This window comes from Oxyura jamaicensis, chromosome 23 (genome assembly GCF_011077185.1).
Source record: "Oxyura jamaicensis isolate SHBP4307 breed ruddy duck chromosome 23, BPBGC_Ojam_1.0, whole genome shotgun sequence".
NCBI lineage: Eukaryota > Metazoa > Chordata > Aves > Anseriformes > Anatidae > Oxyura > Oxyura jamaicensis.
The window spans coordinates 1,523,292-1,539,505 of NC_048915.1; positions in this window are offsets into that span (position 1 = coordinate 1,523,292).

Below are 16,214 nucleotides of genomic sequence, written 5' to 3' on the forward strand. Positions count from 1 at the left end.
GAATTAAATAGCAGCAAGCCAAAGGGTTAATGTTGGGCTTGGCTTTTCAGGCTCTTTGATGATGGGGGCTCTCACAATTTGCTTGCCCAATGTCTGGGAAAGGGAACTGGAGGACCTGGGATGATTTGCCTTGAGGATAAGAGCGACGAGCAGTTCGCAGAAGATGGGAGGGAGCAGCTCCCATGTCTGCTCCCGTGCTCGGACAAGGAAGCAGAAAGGCAGCAAGGTCAAACCAGGCACCGAGGTCCACGTGGGGCAAGGCTCAGCCCCAAGGGCTCGCCAAGTCACAGAGAAGCACAGATACAGGCCAGGCGCTAAATCAGGACCTGAGGCATGAGTGAGCCACCAAGGCGAGATGTTTTCAAACCACCTGAAGCCAATAAAACATCTTAAAAGCCTGGCTGAGCCAGCTGGAAGCGTTCATTCCCTTTGAAGACCCATGAAGACATTTCCAAGAAGGTGGGAAGGGATGAACCAGGGTGCTTCGAGCCTCCCAATCTGCTTTAAAAACTAGAAAAATATCGGATGAAGTTAACACACTGCTTGGAAGCGCCCTGAAGAAAACAAGGACATCGATCTTGACAGACTTGTCAGGAACTGAGGCATCAAATCAATCAAACATCCTTTGGTGAGTGGGAGCCCTGCTCTGCACAGAGACAAGGACCCGTCTGTGTCAAACACGGCCAGGCCAACGAGGTTTTGTCTCACAGGGGACCTTTGTCTGCGTGCAGCTCTTGTAGGATGGGTGAAAAACCAGTTGGTGAGGTACCCAGGGAGTGCTTATCAGCAGCTCCCTGTCAAAACAGATGTATGGATTGAGTGGGCATCCAGACAGGGGCTCTCCTGGGGGCAAATGCGTCCAATATTTTCATTAACAGTTGAATGATGACATAACAAGGATGATTATTGAATTTGCAGACGATACCTCGCTGGAAGGGACAGCGAGTACGTTGGAGGACAGGGCTGGAATGCCAAATGATCCTAATAAATCGGAGAGATCAAATGGAAAATACCACCTCCATGATCAATCAAGAGGTCAGTACCACCAGAGGATAATTCGCCGTGGTCTGTCCAAGAATCCAATGAAGGAACCTTGAGAAGGTGATTTGTCCTACCTGCCCCTTTGCAGAACACAGCAGGGTTCAAGAGATTTACTTCAAAGCAGCCTAATGTAGCCTAAAAATTGGAACATAACATTTACTTCTCAGCAAAGAAAGGAGGAGAGGAGAACCCTCCTCCCTGCCCTCGGGAGAAGCAGACCCCAGCATCAGGAGGCTCCTCCAAAGTGTGCTGGCTTCGGTGAACCCCATTCCCCTCTGCAGAGGAGACTGGGGAGATGAATTTCCCCAAAAGTTCAGGTATTGAGGAATGAAGGCAGGGATGGGCTGTTGTGCCCAGCGAGGACCCGGCCACCACCTGCTCCCACCCCGCTGCACAGACACGGAGGGTCCTCCCCTGCATCCTTCTCCCCCAGCTCCCTGGCAGCCCTAATGCCAAATGCACAAAGCCTCATTTCACATCCCTCTGTGCTGCTGTAAATAAGATAACCCCGCATCCTCACTCCCATCATCTCCTATTTCCTCCAAGGTCCCTCCCACGAAGCTCACCTCTGGGGCTCAGCAAATCCCACTGCATCCTCCCTGGTTTTCTCTTTTTGTAGCTCCCGGACACTTTCCCCCGCATTCCAAGGACAGGAAGTTCTTTTCTAAAAATGCAAAATAAAACCCCAGCAGAGAATGACCGGATAAAACTCCTTGTCCTGCTCTGAGAGATGGGACTGCCCTGATGGGAGCGATGGCTATCTGGGCACGGCGGACACCAGCGGCTCCAGAATGCCGCCTCGGAGTATTTTTGGTCTATTGTACAGGATTCGAGGCAAAGAGCAGCCTATTCCTGCTCTGCGTGACGACATTTCCCAAGCACCAGCAGATATTAATAGTCGCCAACACAGCAACCTAATAAACCTTTCCTATTATTTACCTACTTTGGGCCAATCGACATCTGTAAAGGCACCTTTGGGGTTTGCTCCCGTGTCCCTCACCTACTCAGACGTATTTCCTACCCTCTGCAAACCAGCCGCTGTTTTTCCCAGGGCTGCAGCCATCCCCGTGATGGGTGGACAGGACAGTTTGCCCTGTGTCCTACATGGCAGCGGATGGAGAAGTCCATGGGGAGATATTTCCTCCCATAGAAAGGTGCAGAGAATGAGCATTCTGCCCAGGACTGCTGGAGCCGGGACATTTGGTGCTTTGATTTGCACTCAATGAGAAATTCTGCTGTGTGACAATCTGTGCTCAGCCTAATGAGGAACAGAGCCAATTAAAAATAATAGGGATCCTGTGCTACTGCCTGTAACAAAATAATAACAATAATAAAAAAGGTTAAATCAATTGAAGTGTTTCATTTAGATAGAGTCCAAACATCCCAATCTGATTCTGGCTTTCTCATTATTTTATTTATTTTTTGCAATCATTTCTTATCCACACTAAGCCATTGGGAACGCTGAGCTGGAACAGCTGGTTCTGATGAGACCCAGACCAAATTTCCTCCCTGCCATTGGTTTCCAGAGGAAAACACGAGCAGCCCCCCTCCTCCCTCCTCAGAGGACATTTCCTGATGCGACCATGGGATTTCTCCCTGGACCCGGCCCACTGAGTTGCAGTAAGCCTGTTCATCTGCCACAGCTTGAATTTTGGGAAGGGGTCGTGCCAGAGGCTGGGGAGCTCTCCTGCAGGCCTGGTACAAGTAAGCTTACCTGGCAAGGGGAAGAGCTGGGCAATTCTGCTTGCATCCTACCACAGGAACCACCAGAAATTTGCAAAGGCTTGGAGAAGCTCTTAGAGGAGTCCCTAGTCATCTCCCACCCAGCTTTGTGTTTTGTGCCTTTCACTGACCTTTCACAGCTGTTCCATTTGAACATAACGAAGCTCTGTGAAATATGTGCTTTTTATTATTATTATTATTTATTATTTTTTCTTTTCTCTGTTTGTTTGTTTTGTTGTCCTTTATTCCCTCCCCTACATCTTCCACAAACATCCCTGGCTGTTATCTATTTCTGGATGCAAGGAATTAACACCTCTATTTGCATTTTACCTTAATTTGGCCTGAGTTAAAAGTGATTTCAGGGTAATTGGATAATGAGGAGGCTTTCATCAGTCAAGCCTGGAGCAAGCCTCTGCACACAGGTCATGGGAAAGGCTCAGATGAGCACCCTGGCACCCATGGGTGCTCTCCAGACAGCTGCAGGGTGAGGAAGATGAGGGTCTGTGGAATTCAGGGAGATTGCTGGTACAAACCCCAGGCAGCACGCCTAACCCAAGAGGGTTTCGTTGAGCTGGAGTAGGTTTTTTGCTGGAGGTGTTTCTTTAGCTTCCTTTTAGCTTTTTGTTGGGGAAACTGAGGCACAGGCACTGATTTCTCTCTAACCCCCAAATTTCTTTGATAGCATCAGGTGGGGACAGAAATGGTTCCTTGTGCTGGTCTCTGAAGTGCAGCTGAAAGTTTCTTTGTGTCTGCGAGCAGCTAGGAGTTAACTCCTGCTCAGGAAGACGGGGTCTTATGCCCAGCCTGGGGCTCGGGTTTCAGCCTGAATCCCTGTTATTGCACCCCAGGGTATTTCCAGTCCAGAACAGCTCAAGGCAATGAGTTCAGCAGCTAAAATCTGCGGAAAAGCTCTAAAAGCAGGCAGGTTTGGGGGCACTTCACGGCTGTGTGTTTTGCATGAAGAGTGGTGCCCTGAGAAGGTCTGGTGTTAAATGGTGTCCGTGGGCTGATACGAGGAGTTGGGGTGGGTCAGGCCGAGAGAGCTGCACCTCGATGTGTGTGCACACAGCCTGGGGGACAGCAGCACCCACAGCCCGCGTCCTCCTGCTGCACTTTGTGCCACAGCCTTCCCATCTCACCTGCCTTTCTGTCTCTGCTCTGATAGAGCACCTCTCCCACCCTCCCAGTGCCCAAGACCTTGGGCAAAACACCCGAGGCAATGAGACCTGAGCCAAAATCTGTTCACTGCATGCAATTCTCATCACCTGCATCACTGCAAAGAAGAGGAGCCAAGAAAGGTTGTTGGGGTGCTTGGGGAACTTGGACTGTTTTTTTTTTTTTTTTTTTTTTCCTTTTTTTTTTTTTTTTTTTTTTTTTTTTTCTGAAGCTGCAGAAACCTGTGTTTAATCCTGTGAACAGAGGCTGAACAGGAGGAAGGCTGCTTTTCCGAATGGCATCCAAAGCGCTGACGCTAGGGAGGGACAAGAGCTATTTAAGCTTAAAGGCAATAATTAGCAAATAAGCATGTATAAACTCACATAAATACACTTAAACTAGAAGATACGAGTTTCCAAAAAACAAAACAAAACAAAACACCCAAGCAGAGAGGGCTGGAGCAGGCTCTGATGGGGAGCTGGGATGCTGGAACCAGGGGCAGGTCATGGGGGAAGTCCTGGGCAGGGCCCTGGTGCTGTGCTGCTTCTCCCCACTGGGAGGGTTTAGCTTTGATAATCCTGAAAAGTCCCAAATCACAGCGCCACCTCGGAGAGTGTGGGGTGGTAATCGAGTTGCATTTCAGAACGGTTTGTCATCTTAAAATGGGAAGCCAATCTTGTGTCATCAGTGCAGATGACATACTGCACCGTTTCAACCAGATTCAAGACATGACTGCAATGTTCCCATTAAGCAAGGCAGTGAACTAGATCATTCCCTTAAAAAGTGTCGGTTTTGTTGAATGTTAATTGTGTGAGGAAAATGAAACCTGGTTTTTGATGTCTGTCATGAAGAAGACAAGGCATCATGAGCTTAAATTACAGCAAGAGGGATCCAGGTTACTTAGGAATAATTCCAACCTAGAGGAAGGGAGAGAGGAGCAGAGGCTAGGTTGTCTGAGGGCGTGGTGGGATGGCCACCAGTTAGCCTTTCAGGGACTGTTAAGGATTCTTTCTGGTTTAAATTTCCATATTTCTACAACATTTGTGTAGGAAAGCAACTGTTATGCGCCTCCATCAAAGCTGTGTCCTTTCCTGAAATGAGGGGGAAATGGAGATTGCAATGAAACAGCTGCTCCCCAGCCACCTTTAAAACACCTCAAATTTCACCTTGTTTTGTCAATTCTGGGTGAGGTGAAGGCAGAGAGGGGCAGAACCCTCACGTTCACAGCCCAAGGACATTGCTCCCAATAAATCATCTCCTGCAGCAGGTGCTGAGGGCGGTGGGTGGACAGGCCAGAGGCCATTTGACTTTTATTATTTAACAGATTAAAAATAAAGCCAGGGGTTACATGGACACCACCCTGCTTCTTTAAAAGCAGTGGACGGTACCTTGCCTCCATCAGCCTGCAAGGAGATGAGCAGATGGAAAGGCAAAAGGGGAGAGGAAAGCTTTTAGCATCCTTCACGATGTCTCACCAGGCACTCAGCAGTGACAATTACTGAGCAGGTAATGAAGACAGAGCAGAAACACTGGTTTGCTGCTTGTGGAGAACAAAAGAAATCCCCCCCTCCCCCTTTATTTTATTTTATTTTTCCTTCCCATAGATCAGGGCAAACAAACAGCTTCTTTAACAATGAAATCTGCCTTGATGTGCCCAAGATAGGATGTCTCCTGCTGGGACGAGGTGGTCAGCGGATGGCAGGCAGTTTTTCTTTATCACCAGCCCCACACAGCAAAGACTCTCTCCCCTGGCAAATGTTCTGGAGGCTGCCAGATCAAATACTTTGCAAAGAGATTTAGTGTGTGAAAGGAAAATGTTGAAGGCTTCTCCCTCCTCGTTGCCGTAGCTTTGAGCATCTCAGAGCCCCCAGACTGTTCTGGGATGTGGCTGTGTCCTTCCTGAGGGAGCTGGGGGGGAGGACAGAGCAGAAACAAATCCCCGTAGCTGCAGTTGTTTCAACAAAAGAGAAAAAAAAATCTCCATTCCCCCTACATCAGAGGAAGCATTAAAGGAGCAGCAAAAGCAAAGCCTGGGCTTTCATGCCTGGCTCTGGTAAGATCCTGCTCCTCAAGGCCTTTTCAGACGTCTCTGGAAGGCTCAGACTTTTTTCCTTACTGGAGCCCTGGATCTTTCACTTAGAGGAGAAGTTTGGAATGAAAATTGGGCTGGAAGGATTAATTGCGGCTGGCAGAGGGGAGTGCAGGGGAGGTGAGCCGCTGAGGTTTCAGGCTGGCCAGCGACGAGGTAATTTAGTGGGAGGTGATGCATACAAGTTTCTGGCTGGCAGAGAAGAGGGTAATTTAGTGAGAGTTGATCCCTTGAGGTTTTTGCTGGACAGAGAAGAGAATAACTGCAAGGAGGAGACTCATGGGCGGGTTGCTCTAGTTTCAAGCTTCATAGTAAGTTCCCTTTATAACTTAGGGACTTTATAACTCAACGTCTTCCCCTGCTGACTCTTTCATTTGCTATTTCAGATGCCTGATTAAAGAGCAGCTCTTTGAGGATGCTGAATGGCTCGGGGGCACAGGAAGGGGGAACAGAGGCTTTCTGTACCCCACGGTACCCCCTGGGCAGGGTGTCAGAAGGGGCTGCCAGCTCGTGGTCCTCCTCCCTGGGGCTCTGCTGCTGTTTTGTAAAAAAACACCAGTGCAGCCAGTCTCAGCAAAGGGGCTGGGCTGCCTTGTCTGCTGCTCATGGAAAAGGTGGTCCCCGGGCACCTCTCTGGGTCTGATGTTTCGTTCTGCTCCACTGGAGTGAGAATTTCAGCCTCGCCAGGCAGCTCGGAGCACTTGAGCTGTGCTTTCCAACAGCAGGAGGACAGGCACAGACCTCTGATTTCCTGGAGATGTTGTGGACAGACCCTGTGCTCTAACCAAAGGAGGGAAGATTTCTCTGTAGCTGGCACTTCCATCGTCCTTTCCTCCTGTGGGAGTCGTCAGGAGTCCAAGGAAAGCTAAATCTTTATGGCAGCCTCCCCCTCAGAATGTTCTTCTGACCTACTTTTCACAACACCTGTAGGAAAATGATATCCCTGAGACTTCTTACCCCTTCTCAGATGGCGTTGAAGTCAGCCAGCAGGTTTGCAAGTTACTCAGGACAGGCAGAAGCAGTAGGAGTAGCTAGTGTGACTGTGCACCCTGTACCCAGCAGGGAGGAGGCTCAGGGGATGCTCTGGTCATCCAGCTCTCCTGTCCCAGACTCAGTTCCAGACATACATGGACAATGCTTTGGCAGAGACCGACTCCTGTAGCCCCAGCCCCAAATCACGCTTCGTTTATCTTCCTGCTTGCAGGACACTCACAGCCAACCTTCGTTTCCCTCCTCCCACGGGGCAGCACCGTGGCTGAGATGCCTCCGAGCACAGCTTTGGATGGGGTGAGATGTCTGGGCTGCAGGGCAGAGCCAAGGGGGGACTCCAGGCACTGTGAGCAAAGTCACAAAGTGCATCAGCAGGATGAAGCCTCACAGGCTCACTAGGGCTAAGACCACCCCAAGCTTTGGCTATTTACATGTTAGATGTCTGTTTTATGAAGCTATCCAATTCCCCTTTGTTTAGGAGAGGGGCATTTCAGGAGTGTGTCTGAAACAAAGGGGCTCAGAGGTCCTCTGGCATTGCTTCTTCTTGGGGAGCAGCTCTTCACGCAGCACCTAGTGTAAGAGGGCCCTAATCCCTTGAGACGTTTCTAGATACTGCTGTCAGATGGGTAGTATTTATATTAGATGTGTGTTTTCCTAAGTATCAATATCCATCAAACGTCATTTCAGAACATCCCACCAAAGCCTAATTTTGCAACAGTTTTTCCTACTTCAGCAGCGAGCTCCTGTCTATTTATATACATCTCCTCCACACCTAATAACCACAAGAATAACTAATAGGAAGTGCTTGAAGCATGTCTTAATTAGTCTGACATTAGCAAGCTCCAGTGTCTTTAGTTAATTGATAGATTTTAGCACGATTCAATCTCAGAAAATGAGCGAGTGTTTCATCTGCCTTCATCAGAGGCTGAACAAACAGTGTTCATATATCTCTTGGGGCAAGGGTATTTGACACAAGAGCAATTGATTGAACGGAGAGGAACCACCTCTAAGAGCAGCTGGAGGAGCGTCCTGAACTGCCCTTCATCTGGCCTGCTTTAGGTGAAACTGAATGCAAAGACACTATTTGTGCTTAGCTAATGGCTAGAGGCTTCGTGGAGCAGAGCCAGCACTTGCCTTCAGCAGTTGTACTCTTTGGAGACAAAGTGAATACCCAAGAGACGGACTGGCTCACAGGTGTCACCCAGCAGGCTTGAACTGCTGCTCCACGTCCCTCCCTCCAGCCCATTTTTAAAGCCAACGGCCAAGGTGGGACAAGAGGTGGTGTAGGGATGGAAATTGTTGGTACCGGTGGGGATGGGAAGGGAGATGTGGGCTTCTGAGCAGCTCCTGTGCTGGTCCCTCTCTGGGCTCTCCTCATCCCTGCTTGGCAGCACCCAGCCTGACAGCTATATGAACCTTGCTGGTCTTGGTTTGGATCTGCCCACTACCAGTAGTCATCTCATCCAATAACTCGATAGATTTCTAGCTTTCTAGCCCCCTACAAGCATTGAATGCCCAGTGGGAATGGGCTCACCGTGCTCCAGAGCTCCCAGGGCTTGACCAAGTCATTGCTGGAGGGGACTTGCGTGGTAGGAGAACATCTCCAGTCCACCAAAGGCTGAAGGGGGAAGTGCTGCTCTCGTGGGCATGTCCTGCAGACCCCCTCGCACGTGGCCATCGTGCTACTCCTATCTGCTGGGGATGGCTCCGTGGAGCCAGAAGGATGACACAGAGTAAACAGAGCCAAATATCAATTTTTATCCTGAAGGATATGGCAGGAGCTTGTCCGACCCTTATGGAAAAAGCATTTTCCTGGCAGGTGTAATCCAGTGATGTGCCTTTCCTTCCTGCAGCTCCAAGGAGCCGGCAGCAAAGAGAGACCCCATGGTCTGAGGCAACCCTCAAAGATTTGTTGTGCATTTGCAAAGCAGCTGCTGTGCTGCTGAGCTCATTTCACTGAAAAAAAAAAAAAAAAAAAAAAAAAAAAGGCTCACAAAGAACATCTCAGGCCTATTTGCTCTGGATTTATAATGACGTCTCAGCAAGTTAACCTGGCTTTTGAAAATATTTCCCCTGTGCTGGAGTCTGCAGAGTAAGGGAAGGGGAGATGCTGAAAGCATTTAAAGGAAACCCTACGGGAATGACTCCAGATTTAAGCTCCCATAAAATATGTCTGCTTTTCCAAAACATGCAGAGCCCAATCGTTGTGACAGCAAAGAGGAGGTGAGGGGAATCGGCCAAGTGGAATTGTCTTAATGGCCACTAGAAAAGCAACTGCTGTGTAAATGTTGTAAAATACATTAACAAGCCGGACGCCGCTGTTTTGACAAGCCGCATGTGTAAAAGTCAGAAGAATTCCTTGCAGCACCTTGTTGATGGCACTGAAGGTCTCTGAGGGTGCTTTGAGACCGAATCCCTGTTACATCAAGATAACAGTGGGATGTGCACCCAGCCCGTGTGCTGGGGGTCCCTATTAGGGACGCTTCTTGTCATAATTATTCCTTGATGCTCCATCTGACCTCATTTGTGCAGTCTAACCTCAATGATACCATTTCCATGATGTCTCAGTATTTACTTGATTTAATAATAGGTAGAAAAAGTTTCTTGCACTAGATTGAGGTACCCCGATTATTAGAGCAACTCCCCAGTCAAAGAGAGGAACTTTTCCACCGGCTAAAACAAGTTGTCCCTGAAGTAGCTGGAATTGGGATTCTCAGTTTTGTTTTCTTTTCCTTTTCTCCTGTGATGAGAGAAATGCAATTTCTGATCAAAACTTCTCCTGAGACTGGGCACCGTTCTAAAATCAGTTTCCAATGTGGATTTACTGGTGCTTGACGCCTCAGATAAATTCATCCTGCAGCTGTCCAGTGAGACATTAACAGGTTCTCTTCTCCCAGCCATCTATTTTCATGCAGTTTGTAGCACTGTAACACATTCGAAACTTCTCCCACTTTATCAAAATCTCTGGAAATTAATTGACAGCTTCAAAACTACTAGGAGGAATGGAAAACCAATTGGATTTTCCTAACCGAATGGGCCAAAACAATAGGAAAGTCTACCGAACTCTCTCTGTCGACATTGAATTATTTGCAGCCCAGCCTTCATTCAGCCAAGGAGGGAACCTAATGGAAGCATCACTCCGCTGTACACCAGGGACTGCAGCATTTGCTCTTGCTCATGGCAGATGGGGATTGGAGCTAGAAGGAGAAGCTTCAGGGTGGAAAGTCCTGTGGCCAGACATCCCTATGGGGTCTGCTAGGGGCTGGAAGACCTCCAGGATAGCCCTTCTGTGAGACTGATGCTGGCAGAGGGATTCAGAGCTCCTCTCTCCTCTCACTTACTGCCAAACTCGGGTTGTAGTTGAGATTTTCATCCACGATATCCCCTAGATCAGTTCCTAGTGGTGAACGTGGGGCTTCTCGCAGACCTTCCCCTGGCTGAGTGCCCCACACTGTGGCCTTTGACTGTGCTGGGGGGATCTCCCACCCCGTTTCATGCCTCCCAGGAGCTGGGAAGGAAAGCCTAAACCAAGCATCACGATGCTGTGCACAGCACCCACGTCCCCACGGGTCCCCAACATGTCCCAGAGGCGACCTCGCAGCTTAGGGTCAGCATGGAAATAGGTTTCCAGCCTGTTTGTGGATGCCAATCCCTCTGTTGTGCCCTGTATAGTGGGATCAATGGCAAAAGGATGGTTATCCCTGCGGGCTCAGATGCTCTGCAAGGATCACCGCCTTCTCCAGACACTGCCCGTGGCTGCAGCTGGAAGCCTCCCAGGGACCAGCAGAGCAGAGCGTGGGACTTCTGTGCCATGCCCACCCCAAGAGGCTGTGTCCCCTGCTTGATCCTCCAGCCTTCATCTGGTTTCACCCAAGAGCTGTGGCTACCACAAAAAGAAAAATAGTATTTCTAACAGCTCTTCCCGCACCCTTTGGGCTTTCACGAGCGAGGCTTTGATCGGCACCGCTCGCAAGTGGGCTCCGTGCCAGGCTGATGAGAAGCGAGGAGATTGTAATGAGATTCCTTTTGTAATTCTTGTCAAGGCTCAGAACCAGCGAGCCTCGGTAAATCAGTGGAGCCTTTCGTGTTCCCTGTCTTGATGGAAACATCAGTAGAGAGACACTTGGTGCTAAATTGTCTGCTCGTTGGCAGGTATCCAGTCCTGAGAGCTCGACGAGGGTAGAGAGAAATAGAGGAGGGTAGTGCCCAGGATGAGGCTTTTCCTCCAGCCTTGGGGGCTGGATCCAGCAGTAGTCTGATGGGGCACGTCCCCGAAGAAGGAACGAGCCCTGTAACTCATCTCATACCTGTGGGGCTCTTCGAGCTGACAGGCTCAGAAGCAGAGGTCCAGGCAGGGGTGCAGGGATCGAGCAGTGTCCTCTGCCTCGGTGGTCTCAAAGCTGTTCTCCTTCTTCTTTTCTTGTCCTTGAGCATCAGAATCGCAGCCTGAAGCAGAGGTCTCTAACAGCAGCATCGTGTTTTCTTGGAGTTCAGAGATTGCTATATTAAGTAAAAAGACAGGAGAGATGGAGGCTGGGGTTTAGGGAGGCCCTCAGGACCCCAAAGGTGGTTCCTGAGGCTGCTGCCTTGCCCTGAGGGCACTACAAATCCACATCTTCAGCCCAGCCTTGCTTTGAGTCCCCTTGGAAGCAGGATGGGGCCTCTGGGCACCCGTGGAGCCCAAACCCACACAGCCCATGCTGTGGGGCTGGCCTCAGAGTGGAGGCGATGGTTTGGATACCACTGGGCTTTCTTGGAGCCCTTACCTCCCTTCTGTCCTCTCACCTGCACTAGTCTTGCTCACTGCATTATTTAGGTCTCCTTGCTATGATTTAGAGCACCTCCTCGTTGGCCTGGTGAAAAATGTACCTGGTTAGCACCATCTATTCTGCCTGGATCCATTTCAGGTACGCCTGGCGGTGATGGATGCAGAGAACCGGAGAGCTTTTCTCCTCCCTCTCTCCAGCCCCAGCCTTGGCTGTTGCCTGCCGGAGGATGCCGTTGCATAGGCTTTATTTATTTACCTTTGAGAGGCCATGCATCTTCTCCTGCTGAAATCCCGCCAGCTTTATGAGCCATCCAGCCCCTCCGTGCTTGGCTGACTGAGTGGGTCGAGCCGAGGTGCCGAAATCTCTTGGAATGGAAGGGGATGAGGTGGGCGGACACAGCGGGAGGGCGGAGGAGAAGCTGCCTTTACCTGAGCTGACATTGCCGAGCCAAGACGACTCAATTTGCCGGCCCGCTTGGTAGCCCAGTTCCTCCACACCCCCTCCTGCGACCGGTAATCTGGGGGTAATTAGCTCTGTCTTCTCTCTTGCGGCTGCATGGTGTCTGTTTGTGCTCAGCTCTGATCTGCCGTTTGACAGTTCCCGGTTTGGTGGAAAATGTTGCAATTAAATGCCCCTTAAGGTCAAACTGCATTTCAGGATGGAAAAAAATGGAATAACTCTAACTGGAGCCATGGAGGCGGGTGGGGGGCTCTTTGCACCCTTGCAGGGTCCTGTCATCCCTTCAAGAAGCCCCTGGGTTCTGAGTTGGTTCAAGTCTTTTGGCCAGGCGATGCCTTTCGGGATGTGGTGGCAGGAATTCTGGAAAGGGAATTAAAGCTGCTTGAAAACCTGCTTCTTCCCGGACTCTGACTGAGGTGTGACCTTTCCAGAATATTTCAATATGGCCATATTCCAGCCTGATGCCCCGTGTGCTTCTTGAGCTGGTTCCTCCTCTTGTCCTAAGCCATCACCTACCCCAGCTCACACAACAAAAAATGTTTGCATCGGGACTGCCCCACAGTGCCCCTGATGGGAAGCAGGAGTCAGTCAGGATTTGGAGAACACGCAGAGAAGAACTCCACGCTCCCATGGACTGTGTTTTCTACCTGCGTCCAAAAACCCATTCAATATTTTGGGAATGTTATACTGGAGAAAATCCCAAGTGTTTCCGTGGGACCTCTTGCTATAAAGCTCTGTTTCCCTGGGCTTTGTTCCCACTGCCTGAGCAGCAAACAGCCGCCCGTGAGGCCCTTGCCCACCATTCGCTTCCCCTCCCTCCCGCGCAGGAAAGCGGAGCGCAGCTTTGTGCCGACTGCTGCTCTCCAGATCCCTTTGAACATCATCAGAGCCCCCTTGTTCTGTGTGAGCAGAGCAGGTTTCAATATCCATGAGACTAACCAGGCACTAACAAAAAAAATAAAAAAATAAAAAAATCCCAAGCCACAAACATCTGGGGGAGTTCTCAAAAAAAGAAAGCTCTTCTCTGTTTTTTTTTTTTTTTTTTTTTCCACCAACATTTTTAACAAAATTACCACCACCAACACAACAACAAAAAGCTTTCAAGTCTTTTTTCAGACACGTGTCTGAGATTTCCGCCTCTGACAGAGGATGCTTTGCGTAGGGTGCCTTGTGTCGGGCTGTGCTCGTTTCAGATGTTTCCAAAACAACAGATGCTTGTAAAACAAGAGCAATAAAGTGAGCTGGGGCTGATCCTGCTTTGTCGTAAACTAACTTGCAAGACACTCCTGTCTGCTCTGCTTCACTCTAGATGTAATTGCAGAGGCTGTGCCCACTCGGATGGCAGCGATGGGCTCCTGGCTATGTTGGGTAAAGCCTGGATTTAACCCACAGCAACAAGTGCGCTCTGGCAGAGCCTTGGAATAAAGATGCTCAAAATGAGATGCATCTTCTCAGACATTTGGCTTCGGGGCCTGACGCTCAGCCCTGACACCCATGTGCGGTTCCTCTTGCTGCTGGCTGGGATCCTGGAGAAAAAAATATATATATATGTCTTTGAACATCAGGCTCCTCAACTGCATTTTTGCATGTCAAGTCTTGGAAAGGGCTTTGCTTTGGAGTCTGCTCCTGTAATCCCAAAGGAGCTGGCTGCCAGCTCCTCAGCGTGGCTTTGGGCTTTCATACGTATTGGAGTCAGAGCGGCAGATGAACCACAGCCCAGGTGCAATTTCCATTCCCTTCCCCAGAAGTGCTATATTGATTTAGCTAACGGCCTGCCCTCTGAAAGCACCCTGTGTGGGGGAATGCTGAACCTGGGAGAGGATGCATGCAACTCCCAGCTCCTGCCGTGTCCTGCCTCCTTTCCAGCAATTCCCCCTCTGGTCAACAAGAAAAAATCACAGCTTCAGACCCATCATCCCAAGACGTCTGCGTTCCTCCTCCCTCAGCTCCACGCTCCTTCTCTGGGGTGCTAACGAGGGCTCATTTACACCGTGGGATGTTCTGCGCTGCGTTGGAGAGGTCCAAGGGGAGACCTGCGGGATCGTACACATGGGATCGGTGCTGGAGCAGAAACCTTTGGGTAGGGGTAGGTGGATGTGATGGATGGAGCTCAGGGGTGGGTGCTCGAAGGCAGGTAAGTAAGGGGGAGCTGAGGAAATGGGGCTTCCTCCAGTGCAGCCTCTGAGATGTTGAGGAGAGGGATGGGAAAGCAGCAGAGCTGTGCTGCACCTTGTAAAACAGGATGGATGTCCCTCCCGGTGCTTGTGGGGGAGCCCAGGCATCCTGACACCTGGCCCCCAGCTCTCCATAGGAAACCCCAGCCTCGCCCCCTCTGGAAGGGACCAGGCATTTGGAGACCCCCTCGCATGGGGACGGAGGGAAGAAATCAGCACTGGGCTGAGCCCCCAGGGTGACCCGACCCCACAGCCAGCTCCTCCGCCGCGCATCAAAGCCGCTGCTCTCCCCATGAGCTCTGTGGTGACTGCATTGTGTTCCCTCCACAATGGGAGCACTGTGGAGGCCAGGCCTCCCCCAGCACGTCCTCGCCGAGCGGCCGTCCCACTGGCGAGGGGGTTCGGATGCATCCGGGTGCATGAAAGGGGAGTCACGCAAGGGAGATGCCGTCTCCATTTGAAGTCTCTGGCAGGGACAGCGTATGTGGGCTCGGGCGTGCTTTCCGCCGCCGCCGGGGGGGTGGAGGCTTTCTCAAGGACTTTGTCTTTCAAGCTCAGCCCGGGCTCTGCTCCGCTGCTGCCGCCAGCTTTTGATGCTGGGCTCGGCAGTGTGCTGCCCAGCTGGAGCGGAGAGGGGCTGCGGGATGCAGCAGGAGGTGACGTGCCCCAGCCCGGCTCTGATTCCCACTCCTGGAGTCACTCTGCTGTAAATAGACATCTCCCCATGCATGGGAGCTTGAAAAGAATTAATACAGGCACTGTCTGACAGGCTCACTTTGCCAAATCTCTGCCACCCAGAGCAGGGGCAGTGATACCTGAGGGTGTCACCGATGCCAAGTTGCTGGCACGTCCCGGCTACACACAGTCCCCGTGTGCCGGCTGACAGCCTTTCAGTTATCATTGCATATGCAAATCCTCGCAACGTGATTTCCAAAAGCTCTGAGCATTTGCTCACTCCCGTCACACAGGGCTGTGTACGGAGTTGCTGTGAATTTACACTCCTGTAATTGAGAACAGGATTTGGCTTGCTGTCAGTACATCATGGGGTTGTTAAGAATAGGATGTGGCATTCCTGTAGCCACTGCATTTGGAACAAATTGCTTTTTTTTAATACTAAAATGTGGTTACTTAGCACCAACGACTGATCACAAAGAAACCTATGGACACAGGGATTATAAGGGGGGGGTAAATTGCAGCACCCCCCTTTGCAGCACTCTCTGGTTGTCCCCGTGGTGAGCCTCTGATTTCAATTTTCTATCATTTCGCCAAGTGTTTCATCTTTGGATTGAAATATCCCAGGCTCAGCTTTTACTTCAGGTTAAAAGTTGGTGGAAAAATTCAGAAAAAGCAGCTCAGACTTTGTGGAGTAAAGCTTAATACAGGCCAGGCCACCACGTTGACCTTCATTTCCCAGCTTTAAAAAATAAACCCAAGGAATCCCAGGGTCTCCTGCATAGTTAATCCAGAGGACAGGAAAATAACTTTTGTTGCACCTTGGGAAACAGCTCCAGAGTTGGTCAAAATTGTCTCTGAGGATGCTCAGCAGAACATGTTGGAGGCTCTGCATGGTCCTGTACCGTGAAAATGCTGCTGTTCAAAGGAGCTCAAAAGATGGTGCTGATCTCAGGCAATCACCGACTGTGAGATTTGGCTTCAGGATGGGATGATTTGAGGTTGGTTTTATGTGAGACCATGGCTAAGCCTGGCCTGAAGGGTGCCCTTTCCCTGGCACTGATTTCCCAGCTGCCCAAACTGGTGCCAGAGCTGCCCCATCTCCAGCTCTCCTCCTCTGGGAAGATGCAGAGCTCCTCCAGA